At 39.2% G+C, this 18,137-nt stretch overlaps 1 protein-coding gene and 1 pseudogene across 1 annotated transcript in view; one reads left to right on the top strand and one right to left on the bottom strand.

The window, feature by feature from the left end:
* Positions 1 to 18,137, top strand: part of LOC148731590 (hemicentin-1-like) — a 57,222-nt gene that overhangs the window by 16,564 nt on the left and 22,521 nt on the right. The window lies entirely within an intron of this gene.
* LOC148731591 (uncharacterized) lies at positions 1,124 to 7,357 on the bottom strand (annotated as a pseudogene).

Raw genomic sequence — 18,137 nt, 5'->3', positions numbered from 1 at the left:
GGTATAAGAATTAAATATCACGTTTACTTTTTAACCTTAGACTTGACCGCATGAAATAAACAATTGTATTCTGCATAATATATCTATGGGTCCCCCATAGGGTCACTTTGATAGTTTCATACGGCCAAGTAGTCTTGAGGTAAATCCGAGCGCTGTGATTAGTTTTTACTCGGTTGGGATTTTGCCATACGGACCGTTTTCGCGGAAACGGTCGTAGGCCGTGTATTCCGACGTATTGTCACGTGCACGCATGTCGCGTGCACGCATGCGCCGTTCAGTAAGTCACCACGAGGTTTTTTCTACTGGCTTTTCCTCCATGTTTGTTTTAAACTTTTACCGTCGGTTTTCCTTAAATAAAGGATCAATTTTTTTTCAAATTGCAATGCGCCTGAACACCGTGTATTTTTGTTCTCGAAAATCGGCAAATTTTGGTCAGACTGCCCTCTAATAAATCATTTCGTATTAACCTCACTTGCTCAAAGTGTCCTGGGGCATATTGGCCCTCATTGGGTTTGGATGGACCGAACGTTGCAGGGTCTGTACTGCGACGACCTATAAGTGTGATGGAGAGTTGCAAATTCATGATAAAACATGCTTTATTTTTTGTGGGTGTTGTGCTTCTTTGCTCTATCCATTTTAATTTCCGCGACGAAAAGCCATTTTCAAAGCTGTGAGGTTTTCCTCTTTTGACAAATGTTCACAATTCAAAATGAAAAAGGTCAAGAAGAACATTGCAATCGAAAGCTTCAGAAAACACATAAGTTGACTATTTTATGATCGAACAAAAGTCCATGTGACTTGTCTACGTCTTAAACAGAGTCATCAAACCGGAGGGAACGACGTACACGGCAACCTCACCAACGGATCTAAACCAAAGATGTACATAAAGATTTTTGGCCCGGGGGAGGGGGAAGAAAAATGAAACAAGCGCCTGGGATACAAAACTGAAGCCGCTGCTAAAGTTTGGCACTCTCTTCGAGTTTCACCCAGTATAATAAAAAACAAGATAACGAGCTTGCCAAAGGAGTGACGCTAAAACAAATCATGCTTGAATAATCTGGGTGGGGAGGGGCCACTGCACGCTCCAAAAGTAAAATCGAAAGATAATAACCACACAAGTATCTATTTGATGCAAAAACATGTCCGTGTATTTGAAAAAAACATCATCTCTTACGATCTCACATTTGACCGCAAACAAATATATAAACTTATGTAAGCTCTCACAAAAGGCTAATGCATATATAGTCCGTCATTATTCTAAAGATCGGTGAACTGAGATGCACTGAGTCGAAATCAACCATTACTAGACCTAATCATCCCGATTAAACGAAGCTTCTCGTACACTCTGTAGTTAACGCGCGACATTCATCTAAGAATGTATGAGAAAATAATAAATAAAGCGTTTATGTCTCCACTTCAACGAAATTTCAAATTCTAAGGTAATATCACAAGGACTCTCTTAATCTATTACAATACTTTGAAACTTCTCAGACTGAGATCTACAGTGCTATTGAGTCCTGAGCTATTCATTTGGAAACCTTGTAAATTATACTCCTTCTTACAGGAGGAGCCTGTTTTTAGTTTAAGTTCCATCAAATATAAAACATAACGAAACCACCAGGCTATCTTTTACTTTATAAAGTTACGTTGCTGATAAGAAGAGAGTGATATGTACACAAGCCAATCAATCAAAAGTCATAATTCAGAAGAAGCAGCACTATATGGCGATTCATAAACGATTTTGTCCTGAACGTGGGACTTCAAGCAAGGAAACGTCTTTAACCTGTCTCCGATCACAGAGTTTGCAGATCAGGATACAAGAAGCTCAAATGATATCAAATATAGCGAAAATATCAAAACGGTCTAGATTCTGGCGATACTTCTCCAGCAAAGGGCCAGCAACGTCTAAAAAGAATTAAAGGCCTTCGCCGTTTTTAAATTAGCCCAGTTTCTAGACTATCTACAAGTCCATCCTTTCTTCTTTTCAAAGCAGCTTAAACCTTAATTCACGACGCACCTCCTTTTCTGTTGTAGCCGAGAGAAGTTCCTCCTGACCTCTCGTACCCTAACATGATCTTGACGGTATCTCGAAATAAAAATTACCAGTGCACGATCAAAACAATGCCTGGCCTGTTGGAGTTCGCTCAGGTCACTGTGCAAATTACCCAGATTGTTGTAATAGGCTGCAACATCAACATGATCGGGTCCAAGCTTCTTCAGACGAATCTCCAGTGATTGATTATAGTAGTCTTTTGCTTGATCTGTTTCGCCCAGCGCTTTGTGTAAAATACCCAGATTGTTGTAAGAGGTTGCAACATCAACATGATCAGGTCCTAGCTTCTTCAGAAGAATCTCCAGTGCACGCTTATAGTAGTCTTTTGCTTGATCTGTTTCGCCCAGGTCACTGTGTAAACTACCCATATTGTTGTAAGAGGCTGCAACATCAACATGATCAGGTCCAAGCTTCTTCAGACGAATCTCCAGTGATTGATTATAGTAGTCTTTTGCTTGATCTGTTTCGCCCAGCGCTTTGTGTAAAATACCCAGATTGTTGTAAGAGGTTGCAACATCAACATGATCAGGTCCTAGCTTCTTCAGAAGAATCTCCAGTGCACGCTTATAGTAGTCTTTTGCTTGATCTGTTTCGCCCAGGTCACTGTGTAAACTACCCAGATTGTTGTAAGAGGCTGCAACATGAACATGATCAGGTCCTAGCTTCCTCAGAAGAATCTCCAGTGCACGCTTATAGTAGTCTTTTGCTTGATCTGTTTCACCCAGGTCACTGTGTAAACTACCCAGATTGTTGTAAAAGGCTGCATCATCAAAATGATCAGGTCCAAGCTTCTTCAGACGAATCTCCAGTGATTGATTATAGTACTCTTTTGCTTGATCTGTTTCGCTCAGCGCTTTGTGTAAAATACCCAGATTGTTTTAAGAGGTTGCAACATCAACATGATCAGGTCCAAGCTTCTTCAGAAGAATCTCCCATGCACGCTTATAGTAGTCTTTTGCTTGATCGATTTCGCCCAGGTCACTGTGTAAACTACCCAGATTGTTGTAAGAGGCTGCAACTTTAACATGATCAGGTCCAAGCTTCTTCAGACGAGTCTCCAGTGCACCTTTATAGTAGTCTTTTGCTTGATCTGTTTCGCCTAGGTCACTGTGTAAACTACCCAGATTGTTCTAAGAGGTTGTAACATCTACATGATGAGGTCCTACCTTCTTCAGAAGAATCTCCAGTGCACGCTTATAGTAGTCTTTTGCTTGATCTGTTTCGCCCAGGTCACTGTGTAAACTACCCAGATTGTTCTAAGAGGTTGTAACATCTACATGATGAGGTCCTACCTTCTTCAGAAGAATCTCCACTGCACTCTTATAGTAGTCTTTTGCTTGATCTGTTTCGCCCAGGTCACTGTGTAAACTACCCAGATTATTGTAAGAGGCTGCAACATCAACATGATCAGGTCCAAGCTTCTTCAGACGAATCTCCAGTGATTGATTATAGTAGTCTTTTGCTTGATCTGTTTCGCCCAGCGCTTTGTCTAAAGTACCCAGATTGTTCTAAGAGGTTGCAACATCAACATGATCAGGTCCTAGCTTCTTTAGATGAATCTCCAGTGCACGCTTATAGTAGTCTTTTGCTTGATCTGTTTCGCCCAGGTCACTGTGTAAGCTACCCAGATTGTTGTAAGAGGCCGCAACTTTAACATGATCAGGTCCAAACTTCTTTAGACGAATCTCCAGTGCACGCTTATAGTAGTCTTTTGCTTGATCCGTTTCGCCCAGGTCACTGTGTAAACTACCCAGATTGTTGTAAGAGGCTGCAACATCAACATGAACAGGTCCAAGCTTCTTCAGACGAATCTCCAGTGCACGCTTATAGTAGTCTTTTGCTTGATCTGTTTCGCCCAGCGCTTTGTGTAAAATACCCAGATTGTTGTAAGAGCCTGCAACATGAACATGATCAGGTCCTACCTTCTTTAGAAGAATCTCCAGTGCACGCTTATAGTAGTCTTTTGCTTGATCTGTTTCGCCCAGGTCACTGTGTAAACGACCCATATTGTTGTAAGAGGCTGCAACATCAACATGATCAGGTCCAAGCTTCTTCAGACGAATCTCCAGTGATTGATTATAGTAGTCTTTTGCTTGATCTGTTTCGCCCAGCGCTTTGTGTAAAATACCCAGATTGTTGTAAGAGGCTGCAATACGAACATGATCAGGTCCTACCTTCTTTAGAATAATCTCCAGTGCACGCTTATAGTAGTCTTTTGCTTGATCTGTTTCGCCCAGGTCACTGTGTAGACTACCCAGATTGTTGTAAGAGGATGCAACATCAACATGATCAGGTCCAAGCTTCTTCAGACGAATCTCCAGTGCACGCTTATAGTAGTCTTTTGCTTGATCTGTCTCGCCCAGCGCTTTGTGTAAAATACCCAGATTGTTGTAAGAGGTTGCAACATCAACATGATCAGGTCCTAGCTTCTTTAGAAGAATCTCCAGTGCACGCTTAAAGTAGTCTTTTCCTTGATCTGTTTCGCCCAGGTCACTGTGTAGACCACCCAGATTGTTGTAAGAGGCTGCAACATTAACATGATCAGGTCCAAGCTTCCTCAGACGAATCTCCAGTGATTGATTATAGTAGTCTTTTACTTGATCTGTTTCGCCCAGCGCTCTGTGTAAAGTACCCAGACTGTTGTAAGAGTTTGCAACATCAACATGATCAGGTCCTAGCTTCTTTAGAAGAATCTCCAGTGCACGCTTATAGTAGTCTTTTGCTTGATCTGTTTCGCCCAGGGCACTGTGTAAACTACCCATATTGTTGTAAGAGGCTGCAACATCAACATGATCAGGTCCAAGCTTCTTCAGACGAATCTCCAGTGCACGCTTATAGTAGTCTTTTGCTTGATCTGTTTCGCCCAGCACTTTGTGTAAAATACCCAGATTGTTGTAAGAGGATGCAACATCAACATGATCAGGTCCTAGCTTCTTCAGACGAATCTCCAGTGCACGCCTATAGTAGTCTTTTGCTTGATCTGTTTCGCCCAGTTCACTGTGTAAACGACCCAGATTGTTGTAAGAGGATGCAACATCAACATGATCAGGTCCCAGTTTCTTCAGACGAATCTCCAGTGCATGATTATAGTAGTCTTCTGCTTGGTGCGTTTTGCCCAGCTCGTTGTGTACAATACCCAAGTTGCTGTAACATGCTGCTTTTATCAGGTCCTCTCCTTCGTGACTTGTTTCAATCATTTTTAACAGCAATTTATAAAAGACTAACGCTGCTCCAAACTCACTGTGGTCATGGCACATGTCACCGAGGGTGCAAAGGCCACCAGCGTAAGAACTCAAAGACTTAAGTGCTCTTTCGTAGAATTCTGGCTTTTCTCTTCTAATTACCACTTGTTCAAGTTTTAAGCTTAACATCTTTAAATGGGGAGCTAATTTTGTTCCCACATCAATGGAAGCTAATTTTTCGAATTTTGAGAATGACACTACAGCCCCATATACCACTTCGTAAACTTCATCCTTTGTCCAATCTTTCGTCGCAGATTTAATAACATCGTGAACAATACCATGAGCTCGAATATAGACACCACTCACTTTTTCTTCTTCTTCCTCTTCTTGTTCCTCTTCTTCTTTTTCTTCAATCAGCAATAATGAACATTGATTCATTCTCATTCTCATCATATCTTCATCTTCAAAATCTTCATCTACTGCTCTGACGTACTCGATAACAGCTTCTTGAAGGATCGGCTGTAATGCACACACAGAGAGAAAATTGAAGATGTGATGGAAAATTATATCGTCCGCCATCGCCTTTTCGACAGCGAGTGTTATTACTTTGGTCATGGAGTTTGGATAGCTTGGATTGCTCTCAGCAAGTCTGATTTCAGTAGCACTTCGTTTCCCCTCTTCCAATTTCTTCAGGTAGTCGCTCCAGCCAAATTTCGAGGATACCTTACTCTGACGAACTTGTCGCACATACGTGGCTGCAGCCGCTAGGGCAAGTGGCTGGTAGTCTAATACCTTAGCAACTTCTTTCTCTATGTCATTAATTGGGATATCAGAAAGAATGCTCAGCAAAGAGCATGCGTCGTTAGGTTGCATTCCTGCGCTGACGGAAAGGTTTTGTACGGAAGAGCTTGTTAACGGCATAGACGCAGTGCCCTGCGTTGTTATTAGCATCTGGCCACTTGCCCACACCTCGTTTCCTGCATCAGGCAAAAGACCGCTTGAAAGAGAGTTCCCATTATCAACTACCACCAGCCATGAAGTGTAATGCTTAATTTTTGCACTTATTAGGGACTTGAGATATGAAATCTTGTCGTCGGTGTTCAAATCCTTCGAGCCGTAAGTGTTTGTTATTTCATATCCGGGACATTTGCAATGTTGAGCAAAATCGACATACGAGTTCAAAATTGTTTCTGGGCTTTCAGCATTCAGTGTCATGACAAATGAAGCTGCGGAAGGTGTTTCTTTGACTTCGTCGTAGAATCGCTTGGCTGCTAAACGGGCCAGCTGAGATTTGCCACTTCCTGGATTTCCTGACAAATACAGTATGCTCATCCCATCATCGGTGCGTTTTAATGTTTGCAGGTTTCGCATAATTTCATCAACTTCAGATTCTCGAGCAGCGATGACGTGTGTTGGTTTAGGAGGGAGAATGCAAAATGGAGAGACATCTGCGTGTAACTGTTCTTGCAAGGCAAGCCTCTGTTCTTCTTTTACTTGAAGTACCTTTTCTTTCTCTTGAAGCTCTTTTTCTTTTCCTTTAAGTTCCTTTTCCTTCTCTTTAAGTTTTTGTCTCAGGTCGTTAACCTCCCTTAAAACTTCACTTAACTCCTCTGTGGGGAAGGCTGTTTGATTTTGGACTTCATTGATTTTTAATGTGGGAAGACCGAGGGCGACGAATGCAGTTTTCACCCGCGATATAACAATATTGAAATATCCGTCAGAGAGTTGGCCTGCTTCGTCATGTGCGATTTCATTCCGAATATTTCTTATATCAACTATGTTTGATCGAACCACTGAATTGAGACCGTGGATACAATCTGAAAAAAGAATAGCGTAAAACAGCATGGTACAATCCCATTCAGCTCTATCGCCATTTTTCATGGTTGATAACAGCCGTGCGTTTTTTTTTCTGTTCTTTAGGGACTCCCCATTCCAAAAGTCCAGTCCATTTTTAGGTTGATCTTTCCATTCTCCTAGTCTTGTCTTGTGGCGACTGTCCCATTCTTGTTTAAAGATTGTTCGCAGACCCTCTGTTATAATATCAGTGACAACGTAACAAATCCTGAAGTAATTTAGCTGCTCTTCCGTGTATTCAAATGCAGCGGCCATCTCTTGTTTGAACCTGCGCAAAACCAAAGTTTTGTTAATGGGCATCAGGGTTGTCTTTGCAAATAGTATATGTGTCAAGATCTAGCGATACGCGCTTAGACATGTTTTTTTTAGGAAAGGGGTGGGTCAAAAACAAGGAAGTCTATTTCCTTTATTCACAGGGTGGAGCTAAATTGACGCCAGGACTAGGGATATGAAGGAAAATTGAGCAGCAAAGAATCAAGGCTACTTTTTAACAACTTCACATCATTTTTTTTCTCAATTTAATTTGAATGTATCAACAAAGCTGAAATGGTAAATTGGCCACCGTTACGATTATAAAAGCTGACGTTTCGAGCGTTAGCTCTTCGTCGGAGCGAAGGGCTAACGCTCGAAACGTCAGCTTTTATAATCGTAACAGTGGCCAATTTACCATTTCAACTTTGTTGATATATTCAAATTATTTCGTTACCCCCACCGACGCAGCCCCAAACAGTTTCTTTAGAAACTATCAGCCTTTATTTTTTTGGCTCATCCGAAGAAGCAAACGAAGTTAACTCTGATTTTACTAATTTTTGTTCAAATATGCGACTTAAGGAAAATCGATCACCTACCTCGTCAATTCCGCGTTAACTTTCCTGCAAAAACTGATACCGCACGAGTCCCTCGTCAGGTAATGAATTTTCCTATAACAGAGAAAATGTTTAAAGCATCAGGAATACTGTCTAAGTCTGAGAACTGATGGTCAAAGTCAATAATTTCTAAGCTATACGAATTTTTTTCCGTCTTTTCAGTTTATTTTTTTTTGCGTCCGAGGTAATTAGTTATGATAATCTTACTTAATAAGGTCTCTTAACATTGAATTCCATTCTCTCAGCTCACTTTCTAGTGATCAATAAAGAATCGCTTCTCACTTCATTCAAGTATGATAGCGTTAAGTAAAAACCAGCCATCACTCTTAGATAAATACTAGAGAACTTTGCCAACCTGAGCCGAAATAAATTCCCAGCGTACTGTATAAAATGATACACACCACACGTGACGGTTAACTTTAATTTACGTCAACTCGTGAACTGAGGTTTCTTCACGAATGGAAATTATCACTCTGATTCTATAGATCGATAACACAACCAAATTCAGAGAAAAAAGTTATCTGGAACTCACTTGAATCAGTAACTTAGATAATACATACCGTTCTGGAAGTTTGGGAAACCTTTGGAATACTTAAACTGTCTGCGTTCAAAGGTTGAATAGTTAAGAATCACATGCGTTTAAAGCTACACACAGCAGCATATCCGGTGTTTTATGTATCATAAGCTAAATAACGCTGCAATTGTGATTGGTTCTTACCAATGATCGACTGGAGGACAGACGTATTTATCATATAAAACAATCAGAATTCTAGCGCATTAGATCATATCCACATGTATTTTGCGCTATATAAGTAATAATAAATTGAATAATAGATCATCCATGATGCCGTGGGTCTGTTTAGTAATAGATCACAGAAGACGTCAAAATAGTAAGAACATCAGTGACACACTCTGCTGTGCCTCACGTGACACTTTTGTCATCTATTATTGAACAGATACATGGCAACATGTCATCTATTTTTCTTTTGTTTGAGAAGTATTAAGAATAGTTTGTTTTGATTTCTGATCCATCACCTCTTACCGCAAAGTAACACGGAGATTTGAACGACTTTGATCTGATTAGTAAATGAATATTACAAATTCTCATGCTGTTCGACAATCTAGACGGCTCCTAACAGCGGAAGGAAGCCTTCTGCATTTAGTGCTGCCACAGATCTGCTCTGGGTTTCTGTTGCTTGAGGTTTCTTTCGCAAGAATTTTCAAATCTATTTACTTTTTGTTCACGGCTTATGTAACTGTTATCAGTCAAGGCTTACTTTCACGGCAAGTGATCTGTAATGAAAGATAAGTGAAAATGACAAAACGGGGTCTGTGTTAAAAGTTGGTAGAGAGACAGAATTCTTTCCAGCCTGAGCCAAGAGATATATTTGACATAATAAGCGTTCTTTTATGCAATATTGACGTTTGGAACAAGTTTAAGAAGACATTTCACGAAAAGCACTTTTGTTGAGGGGTTTTACCACTCGCTTGGCAAATTAACAAGAGGTACTGAGACTCTCTAATTTTCTTCTTTATTCTCTCTCTTGTTCCACTGCTTATTTCTACTACTTTCAGCAAGGAGTGCTCCAGTATTAAATACAAAAATCACAGACATGTCTGGGCTAGCTAACCGTGGGAACTTCCAAAACAGGATGTTCAGTGTGGGTAAAACTCAAGGTCAGTTTTACCAACTCAAACATGACCACCTAGCAAACTAGTTATCTTCAACCATAACAAAGGATTAAAATGTCTAGCACGGTAAGTGCTGAGCCAAGTTCAAAATAGCACGTAGGGGCGAAAAGGAGAGACTTAATAAAACAAAAGGTAAACCTAAAAATGCTTGAAATAACGAGCCTTGAAAACGCTCTACAACACTTGTTTTGTTCGCTATTTATTTCGTTTCTTCTTCATCTCACGGACATTAGATCTCAAAGCTTCAAAGGCTTTGGCAGTTTGTTCGCAGCTGGATTATCCCACTGAGTTCTGGAACTATCACTACAGTGCTGGTATACTGTGGCAATGCAGTGCTGGTATACTGCGGCACTGCAGTGCTGGTATACTGTGGCACTTCAGTGCTGGTATACTGTGACACTACAGTGCTGGTATACTGTAGCACTAAACAGAGTTTTATCTCTTGAGGTCCTCTTATCTCTTCCACCTCTAGTCCTTAAAATGGATGATTCTCCCAGCAAAATTTCTGGAGTTTTAATGAAGTTGTGGCAGCCGTAATCCGCTGCTTTTTGCCCCTTGCGTTTTTCATAATTACTGTCAACTTTGCTAAACAGTTCCGTCTTTTGTTCATTTGATACGGTCAGCATATTAGACAATGGATCGTATTAGTTAGAGTATCAAAAGAACGTAAGGTCACAAACATCTCTTTTCTAACCTAAAGCGACGATAGCAGAAGTCGCAGTGCAATTTTATCTTTTTGCTAAAATAGTTTTCTGTATTACGCTCCTTCTCCTGCGGCGTGTTTCGTATCAAGATAAGTATTCTACAATGTTCGCTTGTTTCTTTTTCGTTTGAAACGAGTTGTATCTGCTACGCATAACTTTCAGGTAAGTGAATTAAAGTTTGCTTCACGTTGTCAAAGTTCTAGAAACTTTTCGTGAGGTAATAATACTTTATCAGCAATAAAGAATATATGCTGCTTTCTGTAGTCAACAAAACACTTGAGGAACTCGCATGCGAAAGCTAATCTGGCTTCGTCGCAATGCACATAAATCACGTCTCTAGGCAAGACAGCACAAGAGACTTCGAGAGATTTCATTGGAAGGCCGCACAATACTTATAAAGCGATGATCAAATAATTTTGACGCCATATAAATGGGCCATTTGAACTGGTTTATTTTTGCTGAAGTAAGAAAGACAGGTTTTTGGGTTACGTCAGTTAAGAGAAAATAGTTTGTATTTTCCTGGTTACTTTTCTTTACACTCACTCAAACAAGCTTTGATCGTTGAAAAATATCAACTTGAATGAAAGGATGACTTAAACTGAAAATAGAGCTGGTAAAGACCTTCTTCAGCTTGAGCTAAGAAATCCATTTGAAATAAGAAGCAACCTGCTTTGGAGTATTGAAGATATTCGGTGCCCGACCAAACATAGAAGTTCTTTTGTTGAGTTGATAAACTCAGAATATTAGATTAAAGAAATTACAAAGCATAACAAAATAACATCAATAACATTTTCACTGATGTAGGGGAATTTGCGTTAAGGAAGATGGGAGAAATCACGGTTAAATTTCATCTTGTTACGGTCTCATGAAGCTCCTTCTCTTCCAATATAGCAATTCTAGGAAGTAATTTTCGTTTGAAAAGAGTTGTATCTGCTACTCATAAATTTCATGCAAATGAAACTAAGGTACTTGCTCCTGTCAAGTTTTGGAAACTTTTTGGTGGTGATTGATCATCTGCGATAAAGAATATAGGCTGCTTTCTGTAGTCAACAAAACACTCGACGAACGCGAAAGCGAAAACTTCTTTGGCCTTCAGGCAGAACACCTTATCTACCTCCCTAAATAGCTGCACTCTGCAAGTTTAATATCAATTGTTTTACTGATAACTATTGAATTTGCTTTGGTTTGATTCTTTGTCCATCATCTCTCCGCAGCAAACAACACTAGGATGTGCCTCGACACGTGAACCTTCATTATTTTTCGAAGTTCTTTCGCTCTACAAAAGTCTGGAAAATTCGTCTTTAAGTTGGGTACGATAACCTTACTTAGCGTGGAAGAAGTGAGACGGGGGGGCAAGATTGAGCTTACCCCATCCCCACTCCCTCCCTGTTCACATTAAAATACAATTCCATATGTATTATTTGCTTCTATACCATTCCGAAAGAATATTGTACACCGCACCGCAATGCGCTATATAAGTAAAATAATAAAGTTGTTATAATCATTATCATTAAGTGATAGTTACCTCCAAATGTGATTCACATGAAATCGATGCCAGTGATTTGTCCAACATACACAAATAGAAACACTGAAACAAAAAATGCGTGCGTAAGACTACGCAATCGGAAAGAGAATAAGTAAGAAAGAAAACCGACGCAAGGACAATATGAGCTATTTAGAAGCTAATAACCAAGAACATGAAAGTGAAACTGATTAGTTACATACTGTGACCTTCAGAAATAATCTCTAGACATTGCATCATTTTTTATGGCACCTTTAAAGCCACAAACGTCAGACTTGCGATTTCTGCGCTGATCCGTTGAGTTTATGAGCAGAGCTACTTAATGGGGGTTGAGTCAAATTATAGAGCAAATCTAAATTCTGTTCGAGAATGTGTTGATCAAAGTCCTTTTCAGAGCAGCAACAAGGATAAGACTCCACAGTTAAGCCTCTGTAGAGAATGTAAATATCTCTTGTCTGAAACAACTACTAAAATCGGTTCTGAATTTCGTTTAGGCGTCAAAATTCCAACCAGACAAGACAAGAAACTTAAAATTGCTCATCCGCAACCAGCCTTCAACTTGTAAACAGGAACACGAAAGTGAAACCAGTGTGTTACCTATTGTGACCTTAGCCTTGAAATAATAATCCCATGACACGCGTCTTTTAACAGCAAATGCGCTGATCCGTTACGTGTAAATAGAACTATTTCATCGGAATGGGGGACGTTGGAGGAGGTAAGTCAAAAAATGAAAAAGTGGTAGAGCAAAGCACATCAGTTCTTCCCCTGTCCCTTAGGCAATATTTCAAGAAATTCTCGAAGCGGTTCTATTAATACAAAGCAGATAAAGGGCAACATTAGGGGAATACTAAACGTTGAATGATTTACCGCCTGCTCTCGTGTTTGGTGTGATATTTCAAGTAATAGGAGTCAGTAAGTAATCTTGAACAGAGGTCAACCATATTCGAATGTCCTCTTCTAGAACGTTCTGATTAAAGTCCCTTTACCAAACGGCATTGTAACAATTTATGAAGTAAAAAATGATAAAAGCACTAAACTGAGCCTTTCACCGAAAGGAAAATTTTTGAACGAACAGTTTAGTATTCAGTTCACCGGTTATCTTCAGCGAAAACATTCAGCATTTTCTTTATAGTAAAATTTAGAGCCAGCTGAAAGTATATAGGGTTAGAAAATTAGGGGGGAAACGTGTCTGGAAAACGATGATGCAGAGAAGATCTTAATCGACTGCGGAGTTGTCTGTGTCAATTTCTTTCTACGGTTTTACCTTAGACAACATACATTCGAAAATCTTCCCATCTTCAAAACATACCTAACGTGCTTATTGGCAAGAAACTTAACGATCTTCGTTCGTGATCAATCTCGAGAGCAAAGACATGTAGCTCTTGTTGTTGTCCAAAGATAGGTAGATGTTTAGTTTAAATTTCATGATTGGCAAGTACTGGCCCTTTACGGAAACAACTAAATTACGCTCTGACATAATGTACTTACCAGTGAGACTTATTTCAGTGCCTTGAGGAACACAGTAAGGTTGTTAAATGCTATTGTTGATCTGATCATCTTTTCACTGCCGTTTTAGATCGTGATGGGCTGGCACGAACAATAAAGACTCCAGACCGTTTCCTTGCTATCGAAACGTTCCAATTTACATCGGAGGAAAAAACAAAGCGAAATAAGCGATGAGGTTTTTCATTCACCAAATAAAGAATCGCTGTACATCCGTCCGGTTAAGAGACTTTCTTATACAACTACACCAAGACGAGTACAAATAACGCCATAGACGAGTACAAATATCACGCGGTATTTGTACTCGTCTATTGTAGTACCGGTTAAACAGGTTTTCTCGCATCGGGCGAGCGAAGAATTGTGGTTACGAAAAAAAAAAAATAAGCAAGGGGCGAACAATTTGAATCATATTTCCGACGAAAAAGAGTCAAAATGGCTAGCAAATATAGGTCCAAGTTCATTAGATGAATCGAACGAAGAAAAACAGCTTGACGACCAGAAAATTTCTTCATTAATGAAGAAAATAGAAACAGCAGCACAACAACGCGCCAATTCCGTTCCGCTTCGCATACTTCTGTCACGCACTCCTCGCAAATAAAATCCGCGAAATTCGCCCGCACTGAAATAACAGTTTGGCGTGTTGGATAATAAATAACTCATTAGACATTTGGTTGTGTAGTATCGCTGAGTATTTTTACGAGTTGTGCCGCATTTTGACGAGCCCGTAGGGCGAGTCAAAATACAAATAACTCGTAAAAATACTCAGCGATACTTCACAACAAAACGTCTAAAAAGATCTATATATTTCGCGAAATGAATGAGGGACAAATTCCCAAATTGTTTTCTACAAAATGAAATCGACTTAGCTGTTGGTAAATGTTTAAAATGGAGCAGGCCTAAACTCGTTCATAGAGCCGTTAAGTATAACACTTCGCGCACACGAGCATGGATTTGTGACAAAACTCTTAATGGTTCGTACACTGAGTTATAGTCTTGTTGTATACAGACACTTAATTGCTTCTCAATCTAGATTACAAATGATCTAGTCTTACCTCTTTGAGGATTTCAGGGGCTATTGAAGCTTTGCATCGATGTATTTCTCCAGAAAAAAAAGCAAGACTCCTTTCGAAGGTGAACAGGGCACCAAACCGAAAGCCACTAAAGATTATTGCGAAACATACCTGATGACACAGTGTCTATTTTTACACCTGATCTGCGCGTGATCTCATCAGAAATAAAACAGCAGAACATTGACTTGTTGGGTAAGGTTATAGGGTTAGGAGTGGGATGGTCATTTAGGAAGCTTCATTGTTTTGGGCTTCAAAGACAAGCCAACCTATTACAGCAGTGTTTTACATGTTTGACAAGTTCTTTTTTTTCGAAGGAGCGCTTTGCTCGTTGGCGAAAGTTAAAAGGTCCATCGACTTCACACTACCTTTAAGTCATCCCTACATTCAGGGGTGGTGACTTTCGTTGAGTCGGAGGGGATAAAACACTGTGCCCGTGATAGAGCTACAAGAAAAGTATTATTATAAGTGGCCCATTATACGTTAAAACAAATATTTATAAACGGAAAACGCAGTTTTTCACCGGAATTAAAGGTCACGTTAACCGGTATCTTCGCAGAGGAAGTCAGCAAAAGACCTTTTATCCCACTCCTTACGGGTAATTAAAAAGTTATTTAGACAGAAACTTTCCACCGCTATAACCAATAACTTTTATTAGGCTTTCTAACACAAAAGAAATCAATTTTTGGTTGGCACTTTTTAAAAGCTTGAAAATAGAACTATTTTCTCTTTTTTTAATGGGGTCAGTTAGTCCGAGAGTACCTAGAAAACATTGCACATCTGAAAATCATTCATTTAGAATCAATAAAAATATCCTTTTACAAGAGGAGGTAGAGAAATAAATTTACTTTACAGTTTTAATGTGATCTGCATGATAGAAAATAAAGGTGAAAAATTCACCGTGAAAAGTATTTAATAAATCTTCTGGAGCCTTGATTCAAGGCTGGTATTCTTAACAAAGTTTTCCCACCTCTAGTCCTTAAAACAATGGATGATTCTCCCAGCAAAATTCAAGTCACAAACATCAAGTCACAAACATCTCTAACTTAAAGCGACGATAGCAGAAGTCGCAGTGCAATTCTATCTTTTTGCTAAACTAGTTTTTTGTATTATGCTCCCTCTCCTGCAGCGTGTTTCGTATCAAGATAAGTATTCTACAATGTTCGCTTGTTTCTTTTTCGTTTGAAACGAGTTCTATCTGTTACGCATAACTTTCAGGTAAGTGAATTAAAGTTTGCTTCACGTTGTCAAAGTTCTAGAAACTTTTCGGGAGGTAATAATACTTTATCAGCGATAAAGAATATAGGTTGCTTTCTGTAGTCAACAAAACACTTGAAGAACTCGCATGCGAAAGCTAATCTGGCTTCGTCGCAATGCACATTAATCACGTCTCTAAGCAAGACAGGATAAGAGACTTCGAGAGATTTCATTGGAAGGCCGCACAATACTTATAAAGCGATGATCGAATAATTATGACGCCATATCAATGGGCCATTTGAACTGCTTTTGTTTTGCTGAAGTAAGAAAGACAGGTTTTTGGGTTACGTCGAACAGTTAATAGAAAATAGTTTGTATTTTCCTGGTTACGTTTCTTTGCAATCACCCAAACAAACTTTGATCGTTGAAAAATAGTCAACTTCAATGAAAGGATGACTTAAACTGAAAATAGAGCTGGTAAAGACCTTCTCCAGCTTGATCTAAGAAATCCATTTGAAACAAGAAGCAACCTGCTTTGAAGTAACGAAGATATTCGGTGCCCAACCAAACATGGGAGTTCTTTTGTTGAGTATACATTTTCATTGATTTAGGGGAATTTGTGTTAAGGAAGATGGAAGAAATCACAGTTAAATTTCATCTTGTTACGGTCTCATGAAGCTCCTTCTCTTCCAATATAGCAGTTCTAGGAAGTATTTTTCGTTTGAATAGAGTTGTATCTGCTACTCATAACTTTCATGCAAATGAAATTATGATACTTGCTGCTGCCAAGTTTTGGAAACCTTTCGTGAGGTGGTGATTTATCATTGCTATAAAAAATATAGACTGCTTTCTGTATTCAACAGAACACTGATATTACTGCACCCTGCAGGTTTAATATCAAATGTTTTACCGACAACTATTGAATTCACTTTGGTTTGATCCGTGTTCCATTATCTGTCCGCCGCAAAATAACACTTTGATTCGCTCTACAAAAGTCTGAAAAATTATTCGCTGATGTGAGTGAAATAACCCGTACTTAGCTTAAAAAGTGAAAGGGAGAAAAGATGGAGCCTATCCACCCCCTCCCCCCCCCCATCTCTCTCGGTCCTCCCTGTTTCACTATTTAATTACAATTCCTTAAGTAACATTTTCTTCTATGCCAGCTCGAAAGAGTATTGGTATAAATTAGACGCGTCTAACGCGCTAGATAAGTAAAATAATAAAGTTATTATTATCATTGTTACAAAGCGATAGTTAGTTCCAAATGCGACTTACATGAAATCTTTGCCAGTGGTTTATCAAATGTACACAGGTAGAAACACTGAGACAAACAGAATGCGTGCCAAATGCAATCGAAAAGAGAGGCTGGAAATAAAAAGCACAAAAGAAAACCGACCCGAGGACAATATGAACGTTCTTCTCGTAGTCTGGATACATGGATAATAACAACGCGCAAAACTGACACGATTAGCTTGATATCGGCGCGGATGAAATGCGAGGGGACCCGCACTGAGAGCCTAAGCGATTCAGTTGACGTTGAAATATTTTTTGCTGCAGTTCTCTTCGTAAACTTCAGGATCAAGAATTACAATTGAGGCGATCGAGTCATAAGTATCTACGGGGATAGGACTTTAACGATTACAGGCAAAGAAATATAGTTTTTCCAGTCTATTTATCTTACATCATCTTCAAAACATACCCAATATAATGAATGGTAAGGAGGTACGTGATCCTCTATCCCGAGCGAAGACTGGTATCTCTTAATGTTTTCTAAAAGGGAATGGTAGATAATTCGTTTCAGTTTCATAATAAGCAATCCTGGTCCGCAACAACTAAATTACACAATGACGCAATGTACTTACCAGCGAGGCTTGTCCTAGTGCCTTGAGGAAAAAATAATGCTGATTGATGCTATTATTTGTCTTAGGATCTTTTCATTGCTGTTGTGGAACGTGATCGGCTCGCCCGAAGAAGACTCCTAGCCGTTTGCTTGCAATCGGAACGTACTTATCTACATCGGAGGTGAAAACAAAGTGAATTAAGCGACAAAACTTCAATATAAATATATTTAACGGCAATGAAGAGCAAGATACCTTCTATACTTCTATACTTCTATTTATGGGATTGAAAAAGAACTCAAATATTACCCTATATATCCTGCTTCAAATTAAAGGTTTAAAATAAGTTTGAAATTGAAAACTATGTGTGTATGAAGAATAATACTTTAGATAAATTTCATAAAAAGTGGCTAATAAATAAGTGACTGGTTAAGCTAATTGCAATACTAGAAGTAGTAATATCTGTGTTAGTATGTTATAGTATAGTGCATTATAATTCTGAAAAACTAGTAACAGTGGTACTTAGTAGTAATATTAGTTTAATAATTTAGTAATAACAGTGCGTAGTGTACCAATTTAAATGTAACCTGTGTGATACAGGGAGCTATGTTGGTTACACACGTGGGCATTTATATGCCCGCGTGGATAGCCATAAGAGC

The sequence above is a fragment of the Stylophora pistillata genome, chromosome 5, assembly GCF_964205215.1.
Source record: "Stylophora pistillata chromosome 5, jaStyPist1.2, whole genome shotgun sequence".
Lineage (NCBI taxonomy): Eukaryota > Metazoa > Cnidaria > Anthozoa > Scleractinia > Pocilloporidae > Stylophora > Stylophora pistillata.
This window is presented reverse-complemented; position numbering and strand designations above follow the sequence as displayed.